Source organism: Alligator mississippiensis, chromosome 5 (assembly GCF_030867095.1).
Source record: "Alligator mississippiensis isolate rAllMis1 chromosome 5, rAllMis1, whole genome shotgun sequence".
Classification (NCBI taxonomy): Eukaryota; Metazoa; Chordata; order Crocodylia; family Alligatoridae; genus Alligator; species Alligator mississippiensis.
Window position 1 is genome coordinate 88,741,289 of NC_081828.1, and position 22,913 is coordinate 88,764,201.

The 22,913-nt window shown below is 43.6% G+C and overlaps 1 long non-coding RNA gene across 1 annotated transcript in view; it reads left to right on the top strand.

Annotated features, from left to right (window-relative positions):
* Nucleotides 1–2,555: 2,555 nt before the first annotated feature.
* The window catches only part of LOC109282314 (uncharacterized), a 157,284-nt gene continuing 136,926 nt past the window's right edge, over nucleotides 2,556–22,913 (top strand). Inside the window, exons 1-2 of the long non-coding RNA XR_009462235.1 lie at nucleotides 2,556–2,661; nucleotides 7,234–7,342. This is a non-coding gene — a long non-coding RNA (uncharacterized LOC109282314). The remainder of the gene's footprint in view (nucleotides 2,662–7,233; nucleotides 7,343–22,913) is intronic.

Here is a 22,913-nt window from a genome sequence, read left to right on the forward strand (position 1 = left end):
CTAAAAATAGACCCTAGTTCCAGGGGGGAACAGAGTATCTCCAAGAACCCCCCTAAATATCCTACTAGTCCCCCTGATCCTGTCAATCTCTCCTAATCCCCACCAACCCCTCCCCGTAGTCCCTACTTGACATGCCCCACCAATCCATCATCCCCCCTGGTGAACTGTGCTAGACCCCCAAATCCCTGTGATACCTCCACAGACCATGCTTTTCCCCACAAACTCTCAGATCCCCTTCATGGACCCCACTTGCTCCCCCAATTCCCCCCTAGAGTCTGCTTCCCCTTCAGTCTTCCTAAGCCCTCCCTGCCCCCAATAGCCTCCCCATCCTGACTTACCTGAGATCGGGTGGCCATTTTTAACTCAATCTAACCTCCCCCTAACCTCCCCAAATGTCTGTACATACCCTCGTTGTGGCAATCTAAAAGGCAGAATGTAACAATACCTATCTCTGAAGGATGGTGTAAGAGTTAATAAGCTAGCGTGTGTACAAGAGCAGTAAGTACACATTTCTATGAAACACTCCCTTTGGAAATGTTAAATGACTGCATGCAGAAAATACCATAGATCAGTGAAAGAACTAGAACTAGAGGGGCATGTTGAGGATCCACAGCCCTCTTCAGGCCGTTTCTTCTCCTACTCCAAATTCAATTAAATGAAATATTTTTTTCTGTCTATGGCAATTTTGAAAAGAGGAAAATGGGATAAAATTTGTTACAGTAGATCTGAAATTTGCCCTGGGCTTCAATGCCATTATGATTTGGCCCTAGATGATTTTTCAAATGAATAAACCTGTCAATAGCAGGTAACACAGAACTACATGTAATAAAACTATATTATATACCTACCTTCCTGTAGTTCCAATCCATTGAATTGAAACTACAACATCATGCAGGGTAGTGATCAGTAAGATACACGTTTTTTAAAATATACTTTATTAAAAATGAGTAGAAATTATTATTAAAATTCTACTAATTGTTATGAAAAGAGTTTATAAAATTCATCATGGATTTTTTTTATTGGTGGATATAATTATATTTATTTGAGAATTAATATTTTCCCCCATGCAGAATGTAATTTCAAATAATGCTCTCATTTTACCTCTTTTTTATGACTGTGACAGAGAGGTTATTGTAAATTAAACTGTCAAATATATTAAAAGACAAATTCTTCATTCACAAAGAACAGTGGCTTAATTCTGTAGATGGGTCCAAGGAAGACAAAAGAACTGCTTGCAGAAAGTCATGATGTCCTTACACTGAAAAGAAAGACTCCCCCTGATTTGAAAGGACTGAATTTGACCCAGTTGGAAGTACCTAATTACCTTTGAGGTTCAGGGCCTTGGTACCTAAATGTCTTTGAGGCTTAAGTTCTAGCCAGAGTGAGCAAGAGTTGCATAGCTCAGGTCTAATTCAGTACAAATCCATTTTAAAATGTCCATGGTAATTATAATCAGTGAAGTTTCTCCAGGTTTCCAGAGGTATAGCTGAGAACAGAATTTAGCCACCAAAGGAAGATATATCTACATATATCTTAGCTTGCAAGATATATGTAGAACTACTCCCTATTTACTAGGAACTTGAACCTAAGTGAAAATGGGAAAACCACATTCATTCTGCTTCTGGTATTCTAATTGCTATTTAGAACCAATACGGACTGTCATTGTTTTCTCTTGCATATAATGCCTTCCCTTTGAGGGTGTCATAGCCTTCAGATGTTAATGAATTAACTCACACAACACCCCAGTGAGTTAGCTAAGCATAATTTATTATTCCCATTTTACAGAGAAGACAGATGAAGAGGTGGAGAGGTGACAATAAATAACTCTGCTGCAGCCAAGAATAGAACCCCAAATGCCTGATTCATAGTCCTGTCCTCTCCCCTCTACACATAGCAATTGCTATGCCATGTCCTTACCATAGATTAATAATGATAACACAGCTGTTAGTATCTGGCACAATGTTGGTCAAGTGTCTTTGCACTTACTACTTGGCTATTTTTCCATATATTATATGGTGATACTGGACAGCAATCACAGTTGTTTCAGAGAAATAGAGTGAATGAGGCTAGTGTTTTAATTATTGTAGTGAGAAAATTCACAGGAGTCAAACCTTTTTGAAACTCAAGAAATCTTCTGGGGTAGGACTGCATTTTAGATTTTGACTTACATTATGATGGCTATGTCACAGAATGCCACCTCTTTCTTTCCCCAAAAACTCTGCTATGTGACAATTTGGTTAACATGGTCCCTGCAGAGAGCAGACATCCTGTCTCTTTAGGTAACCCTGAGTTGTAACCTGAGTTGAATACATTCCTGAGGGAGGGGGGACATCTGCTCCCTGTGCCTACGTGACTGGCATCATATACCTGGGTGAGGGGCTTAGGTTCCCTATTGTTCTAAGTAATGCTGGTCTACCTGGCAACCAGTGATGCATTTCAAATTGTTGACTGGCAGCCAACGAGGTACTGGCCTCCATTGGACCAGGTAAATGAGGCCATAATGTCTATATCAGTTAAGGACTGCCCAGGAGGAGGAGCAGGGACCATGATGAAAACTTAGAGAGAAGCTGGACATCTGAAACTTGCTCTCTCTCTTGAAACTCATGATCAATGGACTGCCTGCCTCCAAAGGGCATCTCCACCTGCCTCTGGATGTTACTTGTGAGTAAGCTACCTGAGATATAATTAGATATATAGCTTGCAGTATCTCAGATGCATAATCAAAGGCTTCCCAGCCATGCCAGTTTGCTCTATGGGATTTCTCTGATATTGCTCTACCCTGTACCCTATTCCAAACCTATTCCTTGTAACCTATAAAGTTCCCTTTGTACCTAGTGTGGGAGACTTATTGGGAGTGGATCTAGATTATGCCTTGGCATCCCCTTCGTTTGGCAGACTAAGGGAGACCACTGTTTGTGCTTCAGACTGAGGGAAGCACCCCAAGTTCTTGAAGTGGGTTGAGTACCCTTGAGGGCTACTATGCCTGTGTTTCCCAGTGCCAGAATCAGCCCAGACCTTGGGTGGTGGTGGCATTACCCCCAGGTTGGTGGGTGTGCTCCAGGAAGGGGGGCGGCAAGATGTGAGGCACCCCTGGGGAGGCTCTTGGAGCCTGGAAGTTGGTCGGATGCAGCGAGGTGGGTGGCTCAGCTCAGAAGCCCCCCTACTGGGCTGTCACGATCTACTCATGCCATTTGGAGATACTTTAAGAATAATGTTATTTCCATGTATACAGGTTGCTTGTTGTGCACACGCTACAAAATAGTCCCTTCCTTATATCAAGCCTCTGATTTTGAGGTGATATTTTCTATAAAAACAAAACCCTAGGGCACTTGTACATATGATTCCATCACCATGTACACATGACAAAAATGTCATTTTGTGTGCACACTGTACACGTGCAAGAGTTTTGGGAGGTTTAAATGAGTTTGCATTATTGCAAATTAAACTATATTCCTACGTAGTTTAGTTTGCATGGATGTGTTGCAGCTATTAGTCAGCTTACCCCCCAGCAATGGGAGATGTGGGCAGGCTCTGCAGAAAAATAGGATCCTGCTGGAGGCAGAAGTGGTGAGGGGCCCGATCCTTTTTATTTTCGGTGGAGCCTGCCCACCTCTCCTGCAGCCGTGGGGCAAGCTGCAAGCCAGCCAAGTGGCCCCTAACCTGTGTGGGGGAGGGGAGCGGGGGGGAGTGGGCAGTCCTTCCCTTTGTGGTGGTGGCACCCCTGAGCAGTCTGCTATTGGGCTGGGTGCTGCCCTAGCTCGGGGTCAGGGAACAGTTGTATTGGGCCAGGTGCTGCCTCCAAGCTGAGGCAGCTCCTGGCCCACTAGCTGCTCGCTCGGGTGGCTCCAGGGGGTGCTGTCACCATGGAGGGAAAGACTGGGGCCTCCCACAGCTCAGGAGCTGCTTGGCCCACCAGCAGCTCACCCCCCAGCTGTGGACAGCTTCCACCAAAAAAAAAAAAATAAAAAAAGATTGGGCCCCTTACCATAACAGTGACGGAAAAATAAACCCTTTACATTGAAATGGTGGGTTTAAATTAAAAAAAAAGCACCATTTCAATTTAGGGGCATAGAATGTAACCCTAAGGACTAAAACCCCATTGCATGTATAAGTGCCCCTGAATGAACAAACCCCATTCAAGCTAATAATCACTAGGTGGCATGGTTCATTTTATAAGCACTTCAGGTTTTCAACCAAGTCCATCTGTTCTGTTCACTAATTACAAATCCAGCCACAAACATAATTTACAGCAATAAAAAGTTAGCTGGAAGTGATTTGTATCCATATGTACTGTATGTCCCTTACTCCATACAGCATGCAGCTGTTACATTTGCTGAATGTTCCAAATTCAAATTGGGGCAAATAGTGAATTTCCTAAGGTTATTTATAGTAGATCACAGCATGTTGTGTGCAGTTATAATGAGAAATAGAATCTGCATATTTGGAGAAGTATTTGAAGGATAGGATTGGTCAGAGAATACAATTAGTGCTGATTTGAAATCATCCAAGAATTGTGAATATTTTTGTGGAATTGACTTTGTAACATAGACCCCTTTGTTTTAATGAAAAAGGTTTAAACCTGGTAGTCACAATATTATTCATTTGTTATGCACTTAATAAAATTTGCCAAGTAAAACATATAAAAAACAACACTAATATTTTTAATTTGAGGGCCACATGACTGTCTACAAAATGAGGCCATATTCACAATTTTCAGACTGGGAAATAGAGGCATAGAAATCTAGATTCTCAAGGAGTACTGTGGTGTCATAATGCCCAGCAAAGGGGAATCAGTTCCTGCACAAAGTCTGGTGAGTGGATTTTGTCTGATGACTGTAAAATACATGTAAACTGCATTTGGAGCAGAGGTGGGAGCCTATGTTCTCCTCTTCCACTCCCCTACCCATCCTTCCACCTTGTATGTATCATGCCCTAACATCTAGGTACACCTCATGCATCCAGCTCCACAGGTGAGACGGGTAAGGAAAGATTAAGTTCCTATGGTCCAGGATTAGTCATGAAATAGGTACAACACTGTCAAAACTTAGATTTCCTAGGACAAAATTGGGCACCAAGGTTGTGTTATCATCAGAAGCTCAGGTGTTGATACACTTTAGGTGCCTCTGGAATTGGATGGCAGTTGAACAGGTGTTAGGTGGAAGCCTGTAGTACCCAAATGTTGGGTTGAAGTATCCAAATGGCAGGCTGGTGCCTAATACCACTTTGGCCTCCCAGGGCACTGAAAACCACATGCACTGCACATGCAGGTATTCACCGTGCTGCTGCTAATTTTCAGCACAGTGGATTTTTCTGACACGAGGAGATCCTAGTGTCAAAAAAAAACCTACTAGAAATAAATCAGGGTGGCGCATGTGGTGGAAGCACCTGAAACTGGAGCCTGGCCAGTCAGAGCCACACTTTGGCTTCCAGTCAGACTCCACAAGCCCAGATCACCACTGCTGGAGCCCTGGGAGACCCCCAGGACAACAGGTAAGGCTGCTGGGATCAGCCCAAATGCTGCCCCAGCCTCCCCTACCACACCCAGGGCAACTTGCTGTGCACCAGAGCATGTGTGCAGGGGCATTCCCTAGGGACAACTAGCAGTGGTACAAATATATACTGCTGCTAGTTATCATCAGGGAGCACACATTCCTGTCTGGGGGAATGTGACCCCAGAAGTTAAGTGCCACATTTCAGTGGCAGAACTTCTGACTCCTGTCCCTTGTATAATGACCACTAAACTATGACATCCTCTGAGACAGCTATTTAACAGGTCTTTAATATAGGCCTATAGACTTCACTTTTAATAAGACTATGGCATACAAAAGGTATCTTTAAGCCTTTAGGACTAGATTTTAATAATCCTTGCCTCAAAAATGCATCCAAGCTTCCCTCAGCTTAACAGAACTCATACTGGCACTCAGCATGGAAGTGGATTTTATTCCCTCTGCATAAAGATTTGTTTTTATATATGTTGAAATATTCTGAAATGCAGGAAATTGTACCTAATATTCATGTCTTTTGCAGGGAATGGACACACAATAGTACCCTTTCTTTTTGCTGTTGTGGGTCCCATGCATTTTTTTGATCATTGTTGAACCCTTGATGAATGGGATCCTGGTTGTCCCTGTTATAAAATTGCTAATTCTCTAATAACCCCCCAAAATCTGTTATTAAATTAAAGCCCCCCCCCCCAGCTTCCCCCCCCCCAGCCCTGCTTGAGCCTCTGATTCTCCCCACAGCCCCCACATCCTTGCTGGCAACCCTTGCACCCCACTCACAGTTCCTGCTCCCCCAGCCCAGCTGGATGGGGCCCCCAGCTGCCAGGGCTATGGACCTGGGTTCTCAGCCCCCTGCCTCCATACCTCCCTACTGCCTGCTGTGGGAAGTGGGGATGGGATTGGCTCCCCACCACAGCACACACTCCTGAGGGGGGCAGTGGGGACCCACATCCCCCAAATCTGTGCATAGGGTAGGTGTGGGCTGCAGGCTGTGGGCTGCGGGCTGTGGGCACAGGCTCCTGCCCTGCTGCCCTCCCCCAGAGCTTCCACAGCTTGGCAGGCACAACCCGTGGCAGGGCACAGTGAGGCCACACAGAGAAGCTGCTCACCACTCTGAGTTTCCCGCTGCCCTGGTGATGTGCCTCCTGCAAGTGGGGCTGCAATGCGGGCATCAGTGTGGGGTTGTGCCCCTCAAAGCAGCCCTGTGTGCAGGACATGTGTCGCCAGGGCAGCGGGGAGCTCGCAGCGGTGAGCAGCTTCTCCACATGGCCCTGCTGTGCCCTGCCACACCAGGTTGTGCCTGCTGGGCTGTGGAGGTCCCAGGGGAGAGCAGCAGGGTGGGAGCCCATGCTCGCAGCCTGTGTCTGCCTTGCGCACTGATCTGCGAGGTGCAGGTACCACCCTGCCCCTCTCAGGAGCGTGCACTGTGACGGGGAGCCAGCCCCACCCCCCCACCCCTGGACAAGCCACCTGGGGGCCCATCCCTCTCCCCACTGGGGCCCTGCAGCCATGCATTGTGGCCCCAAACCCCAATCTCCACTACCCCCTGCTTGGGCAGCCACCCAGCTCCCTCCCCAGCTCCCTCCCTCCATATGGGGGCCTCAGTCCCTCTCTCCCCCCCCCCCCCGACACACACTTACCTGCAGGAGCTGCTCTCACTGCCTGGGGCCATGTGCATTATAGATGTGCGTGGCACCCCTTGTCTCACTGCTCTCCTCCTGCTCCCTTCCAGGTCCCTGCAGACTGGAACTGTGCCAGCCTGCAGGAAGCCCATTGAAAAACTGGAAAATCTGCAGGTTTCTCTGGTAAAATGATTAATCTACGTTTGCCTCCAGCAAAAGGTAAAATACAGTTTACTCTGTTTTTCCATGGGAAATCGATAACTCATTTCCTTGTTCACCCTCCTTTATAACTGTAGGCAGATGTGGGGGATCACAGTCAACTTTCCAGAAAACTTCATGGCCAATTAATGGGTCAAATTCATTCCTAGTAATACAGTACTGAAAGCAGTGGGGATAATTTGGAGATATATTTAGCCATTCTACCTACATTTATTTCTTCCTGTACTTCTCCAATGTAGATAAGTTCAAATCCATATCGCCCTTTTCTTGACTCGTTTTACAAGGGTTAACATTTTACGACTCATTATTTACTCTGTTATGCAACTATTCTTATTTACTATGCATTATTTTTTTTCAAAATATCACTGCAAAGAATGTCAAGTATCTATTTAAGCATATGTTTACACTATTAAGTGAACATCTTTTCTTAAGTCTATACATTGATCCATTATATTGTCATCCTACTATGCAATAAACACAGATGTTTATTATATGGAATTAGTCTCTGGTTTGTAGGGAAAAAAAGTTATTACTTGACTTATTATTGGGTGGGCTAAATTATCTGATGTTAAAACAATTTTTATACCCAATAAAAATTATATTTTCCTTTAGTAACCTCCAGAATTATATTTTCCATTTAGCCATTTTTATTAATTGAATGTATATGTGCCAAATCATTTTCCTTTGTTCTGACCTCTCATTCTGTACTTAGGACTAAGTTCCAAAATGCGAAACAAAAAAGTCTTATGCAGAAGTGCACTCAAATCTTTTTAGATCAGCAAGGCTTTCCAGTGAATCATGAGGAAAATAAATCAGTTTAAAGGTAACCAGTCTGAATACAGATGAAGATTTGGAAGAGGATTAATGTTAGGATTTTGAGGCCAATAGTTTAAAATTTGAATTAGGTTTCTAAATTCTTTAAAAATTCTAAGCAGTCTACAGTTTCTTCTGACTTTAGAGGAAGTTGCTGGGGTTTCAGCCTGCTTGAACATCATTCCAGTTAGTTGCTGTTTCCAAGAGCTGTTTCCACCCATTTTTGAAAACCTTGGACTTAAGGTGCATTTACATGGAATTGTTTCGGGATACCTTTATTAGACCAACTAAATAGTTGGAAAAATTGTTCTTTGCAAGCACAAACAGCCTTTTTCAGGCATAGAGAGAGTCTTCTGGTGAACTGTGTGCTCTCCTGGGTAGACTAGAAACCAATATGCAAAATGCAGGTCTGTGAAAATGCAAATGTGTGGCAGTGAGGCAGAGAAAATTGCTGCAGTACAAAAATAAAATCCCCATGAATTGCACACTCCCTAGGTATGACACACTATCCTTCCCTGGACCCTATATGGAAAGTCCTCAAACAATCGCAACCCATACTAGAAGAAGACCCAATTCTTAAAGAGATCATTCCAGAACCACCCATCTTAGCCTTTAAACAAGCGCCGAACCTCATCCAGGGATCCTGGTTTTCTTTGATGATAAAATCACAAATTCTCTGATAAAAATCCACCAATCCATGATTTAAATTAAAGCCCCCCCCCCCAGCCCTGTTGGTGCCTCTCACTCCCCCCTACAGTCTCCCCAGCACTGCTGGTGCCCCTCTTTCATGTGTGCATCTGTGTATGTGCATGTGTGCACCTGTGCATGTATACACATGTATGCATACTCATGTGCACACCTATGTCTGTACATGTGTGTATGCATCTGGACATGCACACGTGTGTGTGTGTGGACACTGGACACACACCCATGGGGAGCTGGCTGGGGGCTAAGGGAGCAGGGAGGTGTTGGGGGAAGATGTAGAGTGGCCGCCTGAGCAGCTGCATGTGGACAGTGAGTTGCGCTATTGACCCTTAAGGGAAGACGCATATGGAGGAGCTGAGCCCGGTCGTGCCACTAGTACTGCTCAGGTTCCACATGCATCTGGCCTGGCACTCCAGCCAGGAGCAGGGCGGGTTGCAGTCAGCTGAGCACTCCAGCTGGGAGTGGCGGGGGGAGGGGACTGCAAAACCCCTGCTCCTAGCCAGCTGTAAAGCCCCCCATCTCCCAGCTGGCTGAAACCCCCCCCAAGCTTCCAGCCCCCAGCCCCCAGCTGGCTGTAACCCCCCCCCCCCCCCCCCAGACAGCTGCAAATGCCTCCAGTTCCACACTGACTGCAAACCTCCCCAATCCCTCAGCCCCCAGCCAGCTTCCCCCCTGCCCTGGCCCACAACTCCTCAGCCCCCTGCAAGCCCCACTTACAACTTTACAGGCTCCAGAAGGAAAGTGAGCCTGACCCAAGACCTGGGACTGACTAAAAGCCTCAGGTCCTTCCCTTCCCACTGTGTCTCTCCTGGGCAGGGTTGGGGGTTTCCAGAAGCAAATTTCCTATGGCCCAAAGCACACTAAATGGATCCAGACCATGCAGAGACAAGAAATGTAAAACCTGCCAATACATCTCCACCACTCTCACAATAACTATACCACACAACAGAACCATCACTATTCCTGAATCTTACACCTGAACTTCCAGAAATGCAATATATCTCATCCAGGTCACTAAATGACCTGAAGGAAAATATGTAGGAGAAACCAAGCAACAACTGCATACCAGAATGAACGCACACCAAAAATCTATCAAAGACAAAAATACCCAATTACCTGTGGCTGCACACTTCTCACAACCACTCTTTTTCCAATTTCTCAGTTCTAGTCCTCAAAAGGAATTTACAAAACACCTTTCATAGATGATGCTACGAACATCCCTTTGTAAATCTACAGGATACAAAAAATCATGCATTAAATATAGACATAGGATTTATGGCATGTTATAACATGCCTGCCATCTAATAACCCCAGGTAACCTGTCACAGACAAGTTTCTTTGGGTAAATCTGGTATCTTTTATTAGACCAACTAAATAGTTGGGGAATTTTTTTTAGCAAGCTTTTGGGTTTAGAAACACTTCATCAGGCTGAGGAAGCATCTGCAGTTGGTGTGTGCTCTTCCTGGATGGAAACTGTCTGCATTTTACCAGCTACATTCTTTTACACCAGTTCAACATCCCCCCTTTCCCCATACTACCTGTCTCACCTATTGTCTCCTATCCCTCTGATCCTCACAGCATTTTCACAGACCTGCATTTTGCATATTGGCTTCTGTTCTACCCAAGACAGCACACAATTCACCAGCAGACTGTCTCTTTCCCTTAAGAAGCGTGTTTGTGCCTGAAAGTTTGCAAAGAACAATTTTTCCAACTATTTACTTGGTCTAATAAAAGATATCACATTTACCCAAAGAACCTTGTCTGCCTAATTTTTAGACCCTAATATAGATAACCTCTTGTTGTGGTCTAGTTGGGTGAATGCTATTTTTGTATGAAGAACATTGAACTAAACTTCAGCTGTTCAGTTCAGACAAGAATTGTTCTTACATAAGTGACAAAATTATTTTCTCTTTATAACAAAGTGTTGAAGAATCTCAGAATTGTAATCAAGACTAATATAAATGATTATTTAACTGAAATGCCATTCTAGATGAGTATTACTTGTTCTTCATTATTTCTTAATCTTTACTGTCTTGTTTCAGGAAGGGAGACTGTAGAAAAGAAGCAATATCACATGACTAATTATATACTATAAAAGACAATTAATAGTAAACTACCAAAGTCAACATATAACAAAAAACCCATGAGCTGAAATTTATTTGTATTAAACTGTTTAGCAAATACACACACAATATAAATACACTCATGGGAATCTAAACTGGTTTAGTAACCATTTGCAACCCCAAAAATGGATAAGTGTATACTGCATAGTAATCAAAATGAATGATTCAAACATCTCTGAAATAATCACCTATCCTAGAAGGTTTTGGAAGAGATTTCCAATATAATGTGATGAGAAATATCTCTCAAGCAAAAAAACAAACAAACAAACAAACAAACAAAAGATGCGTCTAATAGATGGAAGAGAATCTGGCCTGAAATGTTTGACAAGAGAAGGTGCACTAGCTGAATTATTGAAATATATTTCAAAATCTTGTCTCTTTTTAGCTTTTTTGTCTCTTTTGGGGAAATACAGCATGTCCTTAAATACATATATTGATGCAAAGACATTTGCAGTCGATTTATAACCAACCTTAAGTTCACCTTCCCCTTCTTTCAGGGTTGGTACAAGTTGAGCTGTGAGATCAGAAAATTATCCAATGTGTAGTATTGGCTAAACCATTGAGTATTCAACTACTCATCTGCAGAAAAAAGTCTAGAAAAAAAGGCACAAGGCAATACAGGTCAGCTGCAGCCCTAAATTAGATGAAGACTGCTGGAAGCAACATTGTAAAAGCAACAGTGAGGATGCCATATCAAATTGACAATATTCTAGCTCAGAGCTGGGCAGGCTGTTTTCTTAGCCATACAGTCAAGCTTCAGTGCTGGCTTCATGACAGATCATTTTGCTGCTGAAATCTATGGACTTTTGTAAATTAGATTGTAAGGGTAATCTTGAGCATGAGAACTGTGAGGAATTCATACTCTTTAGGTGGGGCAGAAATCAGTCGTAGACTTTAAATCGTATAAATCATTTTCCAATTTCATGGCTGTCTCTTTAAGTAAGAGAGGTAGAAACTTACTTAAGAATACCAAAACAACAGCTAAGATGGGTCGGCTGGTGGGGGCATGGCCCCTGGGTGCTGGCCGGGGGTAGGGGGGGCACCAGCTAGAGAGGCCACAGTGCCTCCCACATTTGGTGTGTGTGCTACCCACCTGCCTGGCAGGTTGCACATTGCTTTATGTGTTCTGGTCAAAAATTCCAACTGCTGCCCCTCCACCGGCATCTGGTGTGCTGCAATGTTAATTTCCCCTGTGGAAGTGCCGTGGGGTGGGAGAAGGGGCCCCACACCCTGCCTAGATCATCCCCAGGGGCTGCAAGTGCAGGCATTGGCCCCTAGGCACCGGAGACCCATGGTAACCACTGGGTTTGTGACCTGTTACTCGTTTTTTTTTATTTGACTTTCTCCATAGCATTGGGTGTTGGACGCAGCCAAGGCTAGGGATTTTTGACTGAGAAGTGCTGGTGCTCCTGCTTGGACTTAAACCAAAAGGTTTCTAGTTAGAGGATCTCACTTGACCACTCAGTATCAGACCAACTCCTATATTTGGGACCAATTAGCATCAACCCAAAACATTTCAATTTATATAGCAGGTGATCCAAGACCTTTGAAATTTTACTGCACACTCAGATCAATGTGGACTGTGGGAAAGGAGATAGAGGGGAAGGGGTTTGCTTTCCTCCAAATTGGGGGTATGGTCCTCTTCCTTGGTCCTCTTGAGTCTTTTCAATGAAAGGGCATTGGCAGTGCCCTTGTCCCTGTGCTTTACCATTAGCAAATTAGGGTGTTTTTGATGTTTTTTCCACTTGTACTTGGTAGTTATGAGAGAATGTTGTTTGTCTAACCTATTCTTAACACTTTACAAACACTTGTCTAGGGTGGTTTAGATAAGGATGATACTACCCTGAGCAGGATATTAGGCTAGATAAGCTCCTGAGGTCCCTTCCAGCCCTATGATTTTTATGCCCTCAAACCCAGTTTTGCTTCTGGCAAATTATTGTTATTGCTCAGCAAAGCTGGTTATAATATGGAATTATATTTTATAAAACTTTCCATAAAAAATCCTTTTTCCATTGCAAAATTGTAATATTTACATCTTTTCAATCAACTGCTTTGGTAATGCTGTAAACAGTAATGATCTCTCATTCCAAAAATACTGAATTTTAAGATTGAAAATTACCCTTCTTTAGGTAGTTCAGGGAAATGTGTGGTTTTTCCTTGTACTTGCACAGGATTGTACTGTTCTCTAGAAGAGGCACAGCAAGCTCCTTCAGTGCCTGGGATAGGCTGGAGCAGGGTGAGGCAGGGGGGTGAGAGGAAGATAGGTTTTACCTACCATAGCTCTCTGCAGTCAATACAGATGCTATTGCTGTAGCAGTGTTGGCAGACTCCAAGTTTTGTTTGATTCCCCTCCTCCTCCAGTTATTCTGTTGGGTGTAGGGCCTGCCATGGCAAAGACTCTCTGAGGGGTGAAAGTGGAGAGCACCATTCTGCTTGCCCCACTTGGCTCCTGCTTTACAGACACACTTCTGAGAGACACGCAAAGCGGGGCGATTCTGACACTTCCTTATAGCTAGAGCCCAGAGCTGGTGTCCTGCTTGCCCCCCCTCTAGTTACGATACTGCGCTAAAAGGATCATAAGAAAAAGAGGACCAGGAAGGTTTGTTAGCTAGCCCAGAATAACTGTGTTGATGAAGGGCAACAAGAAATATATAAAACAATTCAGGGATTTCTTTTCATCTTTATGAACCTAATAAGGTCTATAAATCCATTAATGCATATATTTAACAGTCTCCCTTGGCTAGAACACATTGCATGGTAAATTAGCAGGACAAAATTCTTTCTTTAACAGATATATAAAAGGTTTTCATTTTTTTTCCAATCCAAAGGACAGATGTTTTGAGACACGAACAGACCGCTGAGTTTCATTAGAGACTCATACAAAAACTAGACTGTTTCAATGAAATAATTCTTACCCAAATTGACCATGCATCTCTTGTTCTGGCAATGAGGCATTTGGGGATTATGGAAATGGAATGTTTCTTAAATAGCAGTAAAAGGACATTCTTTCCGGAGTACAAATCTTATTCTCATTTTCTGTCATTTTTCTAGCTGTCTTTTCTGGCCAAAAGGAATTGGTTGGTAACCCTGACATAACTGTGTCCCAAAATAGGACTGAATAAAGGCTATGTGAAATTCCATGAGGTTTATAGGGACATATGGACATTTCTGATAGGTTTCAATATGCATGGTTTTTCAAGACCAGCCTTTAGAACTCTGGTTTTAAAGTTACATTATTGGTCTGACTGTCAAGATATAAAGTAACAACTTTGTGGCAGTTTGCCAGGCGTTAGAAAAAGGGTTAGAGTTTAGAACTTTAGCAGGTTTTTTTTGTTTTTTGTTGTTTTTTTTAATGAACCCTGAAACTCAAAAATGTTTTGGTTTTCATTTAATAACATAAATCTCAGACTTATTCCAAACTTGACTTGGGTTTCTTTGAATCTCAGTCTGTGTTTGAGAATATCAGCAAACCCCATAACCTGGTTTAAGCTTCAAAACTGTGCGCACATAATTTTTTTGAGATAATATTTATGGAACAATTCTTGTAACTTCATTCATTTCTTAAAGGTATAGAAAAAGTTCTGAGGACATGCAGTGTGCCTATTTTAAAGAAGTCTAAAATGTCAAGAACAGTGAATTACCTGAATAGAAGTTATTGCTATTCCTTACTCTCTTTCCTTTTTAAATGCACACACATTATACGTGGCATTCTGAAAATTTTAGTTTTACACATTTACATGAGCCTAGGAAAAAACATCCAGAGCTAAATCCAGATTATACTTAAGGTAATACAAGGTGATCAATAAAAGGCTATCCATGAAATATAGGGCACTGACAGATGTGGGAAAACAAACAAACAAACAGTGTTTTACCAGAAGAGGAATCATGTCAGTTTGACCCAACTCCCCAGCATCTGCAAAGCCTGCACGCTTCGGAGAGGCTTTTTGGCGCTTTTATCTAATAGCTGATTCAATCTATAACTTATTCACTGGGATACTAAAATAAACTAAACTGTGGGCAGGGCATACTACAATTACAGCTTTTTATACCCTTGTTTTAGTTCCCATTTCTCCTACATTCCTATTTTCTGTCTCCCTCAAACCAGCATACATTCCACTGCATTCAGGTTCATTGGGCCCAATTCATACCTGATGTGTAAATTAATAGATAAACCTATAAAAGCTTAAGCAGGTCACCAAGTTTCAGGGAGTCTGGGCAAATATAGAGTCTAGAGGGACTTTGTAGTGGTGCAATATACATATTAATGAGTCAAAAGAAGGCACAGATTAATACAAATATAGACTTATTCCAAACTTTTGGGTTTGGTTCCCACTAAGGAAATTTAAAAAAAAAGAGAAAAGCTAAGTTCCTGAACTCAAGGAAAGCACAAATCATATCTTTTACTAAAAGAGCCGGGGGCTTTGAAGAGGGCATAAAACATTACCATCAGGGGCTAGAGCCTAGGTGTCCCTCCCTTGTAGTGGAGGGCTCTAGGCTGTAGAATCCCACTTCTTCATTGTTTGAATTACTTCTGGCCCTGTAAACCTTCCACTCTGAAGTTTCCAGATTTAACAGACAATGTAGAGTTTGTCTTGTTAGCCTATGACCTGGTGGTTAGGGCAATTTTCTGGCAAGAAGGGGAGACAGGTTGAAACCCTCTAAAATCAGCACACCTACATCCTGGGCTATTTGGCAAAAGATGGGTTCCACCACAACAAATAGCCAGGGTGTATGTGTTTTTTCCACACGAAGGTTTAAAAACTTTCACAGAGTTTGTGTTTTCACAGGTAGAAACAAATCTCAACACAATTTGAACAGAATGCTTGAGTGAATATTGTGGATTGTTCTAAGAACATGCAGTACAGGCCAAGTCTGGAGGCCAGGGGATGATTTCAATCCAAAATGGGGACGCAAAAAGAAAATTGGCATCTTAGCAGTTTTGTAAATGTTGAGTAGGGTGGAATAGGATCTATCCAGGAGCCCCTTACACCTCTTTAGAAACTGAATAGGCTCCAACTTTTTAAAATATCTTTGGGATGAAATGTTTTGATTTTGTGTTTTGAAATGTTATTTCAAATGTTTAAAAAAAAGTTATTTTTTAAAGTAATGAAAGGAAGTTAAAAACAAAAATAAAAAAATAAAACATTTTGCTTCAAATCAAATTAAATGTTTTGTTAATTAGCATCAACCCAAAACATTTCAGTTTTATTTAGCAGGTGATCCAAGACCTTCCCAATTATTCAAAGAGGTCTAGCCAACAGAGCAAGCTAACAGCACCTAGAACCCATTCCAAAATGTAAAGTTGTGAGACAAAATTTGAAAACCAAGTCCCTAAATTCAGCCACTAAAATCCAATATTTAACTGTCTAAATAGGTAACCTGATTTGGATAGTGTTAGTTAACTAAAACTCCCATTTTACAAATGCAGCAGCAGGTTGGGCTCAGCAGGTTTCCCACCTCTCACTCCAAGTTTCAATGTGTGTCCTCATAAAAGACTGAAACATTAGTATAAGACAGCAAATTTAGACTGCTTGTTAGGGCTTGCGCTGTCACCATTGATTTGTAATACCACTATTATTAATTTATGAGTGCCATCATTACATTATGCTGTTGCTACATGAGAAGCTTTTTCCATACGAGTTTGTTACATTGAAAAAATATTGTTTCTCCACCTGAGTTTTGCTTTTCTCAGGATTTATGTTTCTAATTGTATTTATGGAAAACAGATTGTAATAAATAAATGTGTAACATGTAAGGAGTGTTTATATATGGAAGAGAAGCAGGAAGGCTTTTCTTATGGACAGAGATTTAGGAAATCAATGTTCGATTCCTGTCTTGCATATAGACCTCTTGCATGACTTTGGGCACGTAATATTGTTTGCACTGTGCATCAGTTCTCCATTTATAAAATGGAGATAATATTTTCTTCCCCCATAGCAGTGCTGAGAAAATAAAATGCTCTTGTGATTGTTGTATGCTCAGGTAGTCAGGTGATGGTAGGCTGAGGATCAGTAGGTAGATATTATCTTCCTGCAGCTAAAAATGTTTTTAAACTGGAGTTAACATTAGAAGTTTCCATGCCTTTTCTTTCTTCAAATTTTAGCAAAAAAATAGCTGTTGTTTGTCTGAATTCAAATTAATATAATGATAAATTGTCAAAACATACCAAAGGCATTTAGAAATGGCCCCTTTCATTTTAAACCACACATACTCCCACTTCCTTGCTGCTTGGAGAAGCTTCTGATTAGATGTTGTAGCAGAGCTGAGGTGAAAATATAATTTATTGCATGACAGGTCTAAAGAGGTTCCCTATACTGAATGAAGTCACTATTTTGATGGCTAAACTTAAAAACCCTTTGGATAATAACAACTTTGTCAGTAACTCCCCATGAGACTACTCTGAATACTGCAATGAAGTGGGTGCTTATTATGGATACAAAACTGCAGGAGGACCAGGACTATAATTATGAGAAAATAGTAAAGGTTTTTAATGCTTAGTTCAGTTTTGGTGAGCATCCAAGAGTGGGTATTTTTATTCAGTACACATCAAAACTACAGCTGGTTGGGAAGTTTGTGATGAAACAGGTTTTCATGAAAAATGTTCATTTGTCAAAATCAAAATGTTCTGCAGATTTACAATGCATAGTGAACTTCTGATGGGATGGAGGCTCATGGCAGGGATTTCAGAACTTCAAGGCCCCATAGTCTGGAGCCAAAAGCTTAGAAATCCTAGACAATCTTACCAATCCCAGATGTCCTGCTATGGAATGAGAAGGCTATACGCCAAGTGCCAAGACTTCCAGCCTAGGGACTTACATTACACATAAACCAGTTTAAATGATCAGAAACTGGTTTAAACCTGTAGCACAACAGACATTCAGTGCACATAAACCAATTTCAAAACGGATGAAACCAGTTTGAGATAAACCTGGTTGAATGTAGTATCATACTTAACTGATTGAGCTCAAACTGGTTTATGCAATGTCTGTCCCAGAACCTTTCCTGGTTTAAGTTAAACCAGAATCTTTCAGCAACCCAGCATGGTCTCAGGGCTAGGCCAGGCTCTCTGTTCCAGAGCAGGGCTGGCCCTGCCTCTCTGCTCTCTGGCCCAAGCAGGGATGGGCCATGGCGAGACACCAGCTGGCATGGCCCCAGTAAAGCAAAGAGGGCAGGGCGGGGGGTAATTCTTCCCTCCTTCCCCTCCTCCCCACTGCAGCTGGATTCTCCCCATTTGCCAGGAAGCAGAGGGAAGGAGGCAACAGTGGTGGCCCCTGGGGCTGGCATACCCCGACTGCAGGGCAGAAGGGATGGAGGGAGGAAATAACTCTTCTCCCTCTCCCTGTCACCTTAACGGGGCCATCCCAGGGCTCTGTTCCATGCTTGGGGGGGACTCTTTCCTCTCATCCTCCTCCCCCCAAGGTTGGGGGGTGCAGCACTGGAAGGGGACTCCTCCTCCCCTTCCTTTCCACTGTGAGGTGTGGGGGGGTGCTCTGTAAGGCTGCCCAGCTCTGGAGGAGGCCTCTTGTCCCCACTCCTCCCTACCCCCTATGGAGCAGGGAGAGGGGCTCTGTTCTGTGCCAGGGGGGTACTCTTCCCATCATTCTCCTCCCCCTGTCCCCTGCTGCCATGGGGTAGGGGAGGAGGGGGGCTCTCTGCAGTACTGTCTGGCCTGGCCCAAACTGGGCATGGGGAGCAACTGAAACTGAGCCACAGCTGCCAGGGGGTGGCCCTGCCCTCATGACCCAGGCCAGCCTCACTCAGCTTCAGCCAAAGAAGCCACACGGTGAGGCCAGGCTGGGCACAAGGATGCAGCTACCCCCAGTGAATGTAGCTCAGTTACAGAGATGCTGAGCCCTGTCAGCAGCCTGGCCTGGTGCAGCACACATGGCCTGTGGTTTGCTGGGCAGAGAGCTACTCAGGCTGCCTCAGAGGTGCCGCTGGGCCCACAGCCTGGGAGCTGCCCACCGTGGGGGCTGGCTGCAAACCCCTACAGCACCTCCAAGCTGGCCAGGGTATCCCGCTGCCCAGCCAGCCACTGGTAGCATGTGCCAGGTTTGGCCGAGCTGTTGAAAGGGCCCAGTGTCCCCATTACTGAACTGCATTTGTTAGGGGTTACCTCACCCCTGTGGCCTGGCTCAGCTCTACCGTGCAACTGCCTTGGCTGGGGCTGATTGAGGCCGGCCCAGACCATGGGGGTGGGGCCATCACTGGCAGCTGTGGCTTAGTTGAAGCTACTCCCCATGCCCTGGCTGGCCTGTACCAGGCTAGGCAATGCCTCGCAGAGACCCCCTTCCAGCACTGTGGGGGGGAGGGGAAAGAGGGGGAGAAGCCCCTCCCTGCACTAAAAGAGCTCCCCTCCCTGGGGGAAGGCAGGGGAAAGAGTCCCCTCTAGGGCTAGGCAGCCTTGCAGAGCCCCCTTCTCACCCCATGGCAGCAGGGGGGGGAGGAGGGGGGAGATCCCCCCAGCACCAAACAGAACCCCCCTCCCTACCCTGCATCAGTGGGGGAGAGGAAAGAGGGGTGGTTCCCTTCTGGGGCTAGCAGCACTGTACCAGAATTGCTTTTGGCTGTCAGGGAACTGTTGGGGTAGGCAGAACTTTCCCCTTTTCCTCCTCCCCTGCCACAGTGGTCTGGCTATGCTCCCTCTTCCCCCACCCTCTGAACCCTGCAGGCCAAGTTTGGGGTTTAAACCCCTCCTCAGTCTTACTCAGGCCTGCCCTCCCACCCCCCTCCTCATCTCAGCTTCCCTGTGGAAGGGAAGGGCTGCTCTAGCACCCCTGGGCTTCTGGCCTGAGCCACTGCAGGCATGTGCCTGCATTTCTGAAAGGAAAAGAGAACATATATCTACTTGCAAACTGGTTCAATCTCTGCAGGTTAGATTAACCTGCAAAGATTGAATCAAGTCAGGCTCAGGCTTTTTTAATGCCTGTCCTTAGCCCCAGGGTATCTGTCCCTCCCCTCAGATCCCCATCATTTCATTAATGCAAATGGGTACTTGAGAAGCCTGGAAGCCATGGGAAGCATTGCTGAGCTGGTAGCCTTGGAGCTTGGGCTTCCAAGGCCTGCTGTGCAGCTGAGAAGAAGCTGAGCCAAAGGTTCAGAGGGCAGTAAGACCTTTTATCTATAGCAACATTTCCTTTCCCTGCCTAAAAATTTGTGGCTCCTCTGCAGTTAATTATAAGTCTTGTTAATGTTAAATTGCTCAGTTTCACTCCACACTGTATATGGAGACTGCTCTGGCCTTTTACTATTTTTGTTGCCCATGTTTGGATTATTTCCAGGCCACTGATGCTTGAAATTCAAAGTAATACAGAAAGCTTTCACTCAGCCTTACATTTTATTCTCCTAATTGGTTCCAGCAAGTGATTGTTAGCTCTGATTTGGGGACAAAGATTGCAGTGATTGCAGGCTCCATTGGTGGGTATGTGGAAAGCCTGAAAACATGTCTTGTATAAAGTCATTGCTCATGCAGGCTATTAGATCTATATCCCTAAGTTACAAGGAATTCTGTTTCTGTGGTGAAGTACAGTACAGGGTGCTTCAGTGTGAGCTTCCTCAGAGTACCAGAGATGATAATGCATTTCTTTGCATTAGACTAATGTCACATTACCTTAACACAGGCGACTGAAAAGCCATTTGAATTTTAAGTGGCAACAAGCCTGGGTCTGCATTCATTCTTGTAAATCTAAAGAAACTCAGGGCAAAAAGATTCTGGAAGTAGAAAGTCTACTAGGAAGGCTTTTCCAAGACAGAATATGTTCATAGTTTCTGTTCTGCTTGAGGACAAGGGCCAGAATGCCCAAGGGATTCACTAATTCAATGCACTCCCTGAGCATCTCTGGCGGCCAGACTTTGATAGAACTTTGGGAGTATAACACAATGTTAGGAATATCACCTGACTTTATTTGAGGCACATCTCCTTTTCAGGGCAACCTCTTGCGCTACTTGAGAATCTACAAGCTTCCATTTTATAGCCTTGTATATCTTGTTTTTGGTCTGCATACTGTATATTAGAACTGGTTCAAAACTGGAATTCCTCTATGTGGGAATTTTGACATGGGGGGTGGGGAGGGAGGGAGAAGGGAAGCATTTCAAACTAGAATGAAACTGAAAATAAGCAATTTCCCATGAAATAGAAATTCTGAAAAATGTTGATGCAGGACCATTAAACTGTTCTGTTTGAATATAACTTTATTGAATCAATTAATTTTGTTCTTATTTTCATACTGTATTCAAGTACAAATTAAATTAAAAATGATGCAACATAAATTTAAAATCCAAATGATAGTTAAAATGTTTTGCCATTTTTAGACAAAAAATATTAAATAAATTAATTCCTGCAAAATATTTTGATTTTGATTAATTTTTTTTTTAAACAAAAACGTTCCATTGTTGTTTTTTTTACCCACTCTCTTTAGAATGAGATGGAGACTTTGTGTAAAATAAATTTATAAGAAACAATATTATTTACAGGTAAAGCCATATTATTACAGGTGAATCAGACTGACAATTCAATGAAAAGGCTCTTCATGCAGTAACGCACTCAATTCTCATGTCACTGTTTTAGAACATTGAAAACCTGAACGTTAAAAAATGTATTATTAGCCTAAAATTAAAGCTTAATTTGTGATGATCATAAATCTAATAAGCAGAATAAGAAATAATAATAAATTAATAGTAGAGTATTGCAAAATTCTCTTTGTAAAAAAATGCACAGCAACCAAAAAGCCGGCTAAAATAGACAACTTCTGTGCTGTGCTGTACACAGAAATGGAAGGGAGTTGCACAGTGATAAAATGTATATCATCATTATAAACCATATTTACTCAAATCCAAGACAAGATATTCCCCCCCCTTCAAAAAAAAAACATGGGGGGGGGGAGTCTAGTCTTAGATTTGAAGCTAGAGCTGAGCGGCTGCCTACCCCAGGCAAGGGTTGCTTGTGAGATGAGGGAGGGGATGTGGTGAGAGAAACACAAAGAAGATCCTGCAGTGAGGGGTGCCCGGGGAAGGCTATGCAGTGGGTGTGACTTGCCAGATGTGGCTCTGAGGGAGAGTAGAGAGAATGCACAACCTAACCCCCTTCCTCCCATTCCCCCATTGCCCATCCCTCTAGTACTTACCTTCAGCTCCACCTCTGTTCTGCATCCAGCCAGGCCTGGAGCTGCTCCTGCTGCTGCTTCAACTTAGCCTTAGTGCAGGACTCTATTGATAGTAGCAGTTGCCTTCCTCCAGTGTTCTTCTGGCAGGAACAAGAACTTCTCAATCAATTGAATTTGAGATACCTACACCAATCTCAGGGGAGAGGCAGTTTGTTTTTTACCCCATGAAATGAAAATCTGCTTTTCTACTTTCTGAGTTGACAAGGTGAATAACAATCAGTTGAACAGTTCCAGGGTTTGCCTTCTGCCATGCAGAGCAAGGACTCTTTGATATACTTCTGGTGGAATTCTTGCTTGGCCTCTGGTTTAGCAGGCAGACCATGACAGAATAGGATCAGCCACTATAGATGCATTTGACAGCCCATTGCCTGAATTAACAAGTTTTGAAGTTTGCTGGCTGGAGTAGCATTGCTGTTCTGATCTTAAGTGCATGGTTTTGGAATGCTCATCCACTACATCCATGGACATCCATTAAGATCCATTAAGTGAGGGGTTAGACAGCAGGTAGCCCCCACACTGAAAAACCCTCAGTCCCCAGCCAGCCCCATCAGCATCTACACGTGTTGCTGCACAGAAAATAATGCCGCTGCAGAACAGCACTTGTATTTACAAGTACTAACCTCTGGCAGTGTTTATTAGTTTACTGAAAACTAATAGGGGTGTAGACACGGAGACTTTACTGCAGAGCTAATTATGGCAGCTCTGCAGTAAAGATCTTGTGTAGACGTGCCCAAACTGACATAGGCTGAAAAGATGGTAGCAAAATCC